This window comes from Oncorhynchus gorbuscha, linkage group LG21 (assembly GCF_021184085.1).
Source record: "Oncorhynchus gorbuscha isolate QuinsamMale2020 ecotype Even-year linkage group LG21, OgorEven_v1.0, whole genome shotgun sequence".
Classification (NCBI taxonomy): domain Eukaryota; kingdom Metazoa; phylum Chordata; class Actinopteri; order Salmoniformes; family Salmonidae; genus Oncorhynchus; species Oncorhynchus gorbuscha.
Genome location: NC_060193.1, coordinates 44,011,037 through 44,017,105, shown reverse-complemented (window position 1 = coordinate 44,017,105; position 6,069 = coordinate 44,011,037).

Sequence of the window (6,069 nt, the reverse complement as noted above, 5' to 3'; positions counted from 1 at the left end):
TCTGCGTTGTCTCTGTACTGCTGTGATATTTGTTGAGCTGGCGCACACACAGAAAAATTTGTTCGTGTGGAGGTGCTGACTAACGGCGAATAAACTATAAACTATCAAAATAAAGAAAGTCGCACACTCCACATATAAACCCCCAACAATTTAATGGGTATTTACCAACGTTTTGGCATCACTGTGCCTTCCTCAGGGTGCTACTTGGCTACCTGCCAAACTTTTAGTTTTTAGTAACCGTTTAATCAAAACACTGCATTTAATACATTTACCAACGTCTTAGTTTTTTCCTCATCTTTTTTTCATTCAAATTTTTCACCTTTGACATGGTTCTACAGGAACCATGGAACAACCTTCTACAGGAACCACCTTTGACATGGTTCTACAGGAACCATGGAACAACCTTCTACAGGAACCACATTTGACATGGTTCTACAAATTTCTCAAGGCTTCTGTAAAGAAATGCTGTCAAGGCTTCTGTGAAGAAATGTGTCGGCATGCTCAACCGGTGTCGCTCATTCAACCGACAGAAACTTTGAACAGGTTCTCCCCATTAAGAAGGGAGTCGGAGTCAAAGGCCGAGCCTTCTCAGGTCTCTCCTCCACCTGTTACGGGGTCTGAGCCAGGGGGCAGGGCTACCAATGTTACGGTTAATCTGAAGAGGGTGCTGGTTAAGGCTAAAGCTGGCCAGTGTAGAGAGTATAGGGATACTGTTATCCACGTTGGCACCAACAATGTTAGGATAAAACAGTCAGAGATCACTAAGCACCAGTGGCGACCCGTCATTTAGGGCAAGTCATTTTTTTACGTGTCACATATCAGTTTGCAAACAATGTAAAAAATAATATATATAATTGAGTTAATAAAGCCACATACAACCATGGACTCTTTTTTCGTTTTCTTGAGTAAAGCAGCTCCAAAATTGGGGTGGCAGGTAGCCTAGTGGTTAGAGCATTGGGACTGTAACCGAAAGGTTGCTAGATTGAATCCCTAAGCTGACAAGGTAAAAATCTGTCTCCCTGAACAAGGCAGTTAACCCATTGTTCAAAGACTGTCATTTTAAATAAGAATTTGTTCTTAATTGACTTGCCAAGTCAAATAAAAATGCAGGTGTTTCAGCCTAGCTCAGCGCTTTCTGTGGTGGTGGGGCAAGCCAGCAGAAAATAGGAGCATTGCTCAGTATTCTGTCACTCATGGGGACTTTGTGCAATCGCCTGGCTTCAATCCTTTAGTAAGGGTAGACATCCAAAATTTCAGCCCTTTGGGTCCTACCATAGTGTTATATTACACGTGCCCTTCCAAGAAGGCTCAAGGTCACTGGCCACAGAAAATAGGCCAATTCACGTTATATGTACAGTAGCTTTGGTTGGACTGATCATGTCTGAATGACATGAATCTTCATTTCACAATCTTACCTAGCAGTCATCATCGTGAATCAAGTCTACTGGCAAACCCTTTTTAATCCTTGTCATATGAAGAGATATAATAGTAGTGAGTGCTACGGGTAGGTAGTCATTTAGGCAGGTTACCTTAGTGTTCTTGGGCACAGGGACTCTTGTGGTCTACTTGAAACATGTTGGTATTACAGACTCAGACAGGGAGAGGTCTTTCATCGGCTGCGGAGAGCGTGATCACAAAGTCAACCGGAACAGCTGATGCTCTCATGCATGTTTCAGTGTTACTTGCCTCGAAGCGAGCATAGAAGTAATTTAGCTCATCTGGTAGGCTTGTGTCACTGGGCAGCTGTCGTCTGTGCTTCCCTTTGTAGTTTGTAATAGTTTGAAAGCCCCGCTCCTTGAAAGCGGCAGCTCTACCCTTTAGCTCAGTGCGGAGCTTACCTGTAATCCATGGCTTCTGGTTGTGGTATGTACATACAATACAGTCACTGTGGTGATGACATCATTGATGTACAGATGAAGTCGGAAGTTAACATACACTTAGTTTGGCGTCATTAAACTCGTTTTTTAACCATTCCACAAATTTCTTTGTGCATGAAACACGTCATTTTCCCAACAATTGTTTACAGACAAATTATTTCATTTATAATTCACCGTATCACGATTCCAGTTGACAATTCCAGTTGACTGTGCCTTTAAACAGCTTGGAAAATTCCAGAAAATGATGTCATGGCTTTAGAAGCTTCTGATAGGCTAATTGACATCATTTGAGTCAATTTGAGGTGTTCCTGTGGATGTATTTCAAGACCTACCTTCAAACTCAGTGCCTCTTTGCATTGACATCATGGGAAAATCAAAAGAAATCAGCCAAGACCTCAGAAAAAACATTGTAGACCTCCACAAGTCTGGTTCATCCTTGGGAGAAATTTCCAAACGCCCGAAGGTACCACGTTCATACAAACAACAGTACTCAAGTATAAACACCATGGGACCATGCAGCCGTCATACCGTTCAGGAAGGAGGCGCGTTCTGTCTCCTAGAGATGAACGTACTTTGGTGCGAAAAGTGCAAATCAATCCCAGAACAATAGCAAAGGACCTTGTGAAAATGCTGGAGGTAACAGGTACAAAATGATCTATATCAACAGTAAAGTCCTATATCGACATGAAACCTGAAAGGCCGCTCAGCAAGGAAGAAGCCACTGCTCCAAAACCACCATAAAAAAGCCAGACTACGGTCTGCAACTGCACATGGGGACAAAGATCCTACCTTTTGGAAAAATGTCCTCTGGTCTGATGAAACAAAAATACAACTGTTTGGCAATAATGACCATCGTTATGTTTGGAGGAAAAAGGGGAGGCTTGCAAGCTGAAGAACACCATCCCAACCGTGAAGCACGGGGGTGGCAGCATTGTTGTGGGGATACTTTGCTGCAGGAGGGACTGGTGCACTTCACAAAATAGATGGCATCATGAGGGAAGAAAATTAGGTGGATATATTGAAGCAACATCTCAAGACATCAGTCAAGAAGTTAAAGCTTGGTCGCAAATGGGTCTTCCAAATGGACAATGACCCCAAGCATACTTAAAGTTATGGCTTAAGGACAACAAAGTCAAGGTATGGAAGTGGCCATCACAAAGCCCTGACCTCAATCATATAGAACATTTGTGGGAATAACTGAAAAAGGGTGTGAGAGCAAGGAGGCCTACAAACCTGACTCAGTTACACCAGCTCTGTCAGGAGGAATGGGCCAAAATTCACCCAACTTACTGTGGGAAGCTTGTGGAAGGCTACCCAAAACGTTTGACCCAAGTTAAACAATTTAAAGGCAATGCTACCAAATACTAATTGAGTGTATGTAAACTCTGACCCACTGGGAATGTGATGAAATAAATTAAAGCTGAAATAAATAATTCTCTCTACTGTTATTCTGACATTTCACATTCTACAAAGTAAAGTGGTGATCCTAACTGACCAAAGACAGGGAATTTGTACTGGGATTAAATGTCAGGAATTGTGAAAAACTGAGTTTAAATGTATTTAGTTAAGGTGTTAAACTTCCATGGTCAACTGTATAATCAAGTTGTAAACATCTACATTAGGCCTATTATACCATAAGCCATGAACTGGTGCAGGGAAATTTTGTTTGGGCTCAAAAGAAGCACATCATTCAGGTCCATGGAGTAGACTACTTTAGATTCCACTGTGTTTTGTATTTTTGTTTATATGCCTGGGTTTTGTGACTGCGATGCTACAAATATTTACCACCCATAGAGCGGGGTGCCACTAGTGTCTAAATATGAGGGCATGCAGTTCAACACAGGTAGGTCACATTGGGTGTGTTCGTAAATTCACTCTATCTACTCCAATTTCAGAGCACTTTCGTCTGTGTGCCAGAGCGCAGAATAACTGATGAATTTACAAACGCGCAACACCTGCAACTTTATTAGATTGTTATCAGCGGCAGTCTGTCACTTGTACATTTTTTAAGAACTGAAATGTCCACTCTTTTGTATTTAACAGACCACTGAAGAAGCAGTACTGTTAAAAGGAAGTCATTTTGTATCCAGAACCATCCAAATCAACGGTGTTCAGCAGTTCCTCAAATCCAGAAACACCTGTAGTTCTTTAATAAATGAATGATTCAAAAACATTTTATGTACATTTTTCAGGTGGATGTGTAAATACTGCAGAAAGGTAGAGGAATTTAAGAGAACAAGGTAATGTACTTGTCAAATCTGAAAATGAAATGTATTTCATGTTAATCCCCATCTTAAAATGGGAAATGTAGACCTGAGTCCAACTATCTATATTATAATACCATAAGCCACAACCCGGGGTAGATGTGCATCTTGTGGGCTCAAAAGAAGCGTGTCGCCAGGACCACGGGATAGGCTACTTTCTACTGGAACGCAACCAACTTTGAGCTAACAGGGTCATGCTCACTAGGGAACGTAGCAACAAACGTTTTTCACCGGAATAACAAATACGTACCTTCTCACAAGTAACCCAGTTTCAATGTTTTCTCGGTTCTAAAACACAGCCCAGGTAGCATATGAGAACAAAACCAGGACAACAAAAACATGACACAACAGTGTGTTCATTTCCAGGCTAATCTACTGTTTATTTAATGCAAATTACAGTACCAGGTAACTATTTCTCTGAACCAAGTCACAGACAGAAATATTTACAGGGAGAGGGGACATTAAGCATACCTTCACAGAACAAAAGGTTTATATTCAAAATGAAATCAAAATTTCAGTCACAGAGGCATTCAAGTAGTAGTAATGATATAGTTTTTTTCTGTTGTAAATTGAAGATAACCCAGACCTTTTTTTTTATACATATAATTTTTTTTTGTTTTGTACATATGTTATCCTTAAAGTCACAAGTGGTAACATTGTTTGTTTTACAGGCCAGATGATTGGATAGCAACACATTTACGGATGCAAATATTACAAGCAAGCATTCAAATATGTGCTTAAAAGATTTTAAATTAAAAAACATGAAGGATTGGTGCTACATGACATCTCTCCCAGAGTGCTGTTGAGAATGTGGACACAAATCCTACAGACAAATTGTTTATTGCCATAGCTGAGAAAGTAATACTGAATATGACAAAGACCCCCCGAACCGTGTGGGGTTGTATGCGCATCTCTCATAAAACCATAAAAACACATTTTAAAACCACAAACCTTCCTGGAAAGAGAATGATTTTCTCAGACACTTTAAAAAGACAATGAGAAAGTCAAAGACACAGACAATCGTACAAAAAGAAACGTGATGTGATGAGTGTGGTCTGTGTGACAACTGGCTAGTGCAGTGAATTGTGGTACATGTAAGATCAGAGAGGTGGAAAGGGGAAGTCAACAGCACCCCAGGAAGGATTAGGGTGAAGCTGCCCTGTACGCTGGTCTTGAGTCAGTTTTGCGTTTTCCCCACTGTGGTTAGGATTTCGGGAGGCCAAGCTGATCCTAGATCTGTGCGTAAGGGCAATTTCACACCAGAACCTCCAGGTAGGACCATGGAGGGAGGGGACATGGGGAAGAGAGGAGAGAATGAGTGGAAGCAAAGGCACTCCAACCTATAGATACACTATACATTACTGGTTATTCTTACAATGATACAGCTGGCACCTACTGTACAGTTGAGATTGAACTAAATGGCTGGAGGAAAAAAACAAAGCTGATCTAGTTTGACTACACTAACTTTTAACCTGAATGTTTAAAAAAAAAACATTTTGTATTCTTCTTTATATCATTCATTTTTGTTGTTTTTGCTCATTAACAGTTCTTGGGTCTGCCTATTTACATACATACCACAGGAAGACACGCACACGTAAGCCAGTTTGGTGAAGAGCATCTACAAACATAAATACAAACACATTTGTGTGTACTTTTTGTATAGGTCTTCAAAGTGTTGAGGGATGGGATGGCAGGACTTTCAGTTGTAAAAGAAGAGCAGGAAAGTGTGAAGTCAGAATGAGGAAGGACTTCCAACAGTGGTTTAAAATGACATGGGCGCTGCGTCTGAAATGACACCCTATTCCCTACTACTTTTGCCCAGAGCTACAGTGAAGGGAAAAAAAGCATTTGATCTCCTGCTGATTTTGTATGTTTGCCCACTGACAAATAAATTATCCGTCTATAATTTTAATGGTAGTTTTATTTGA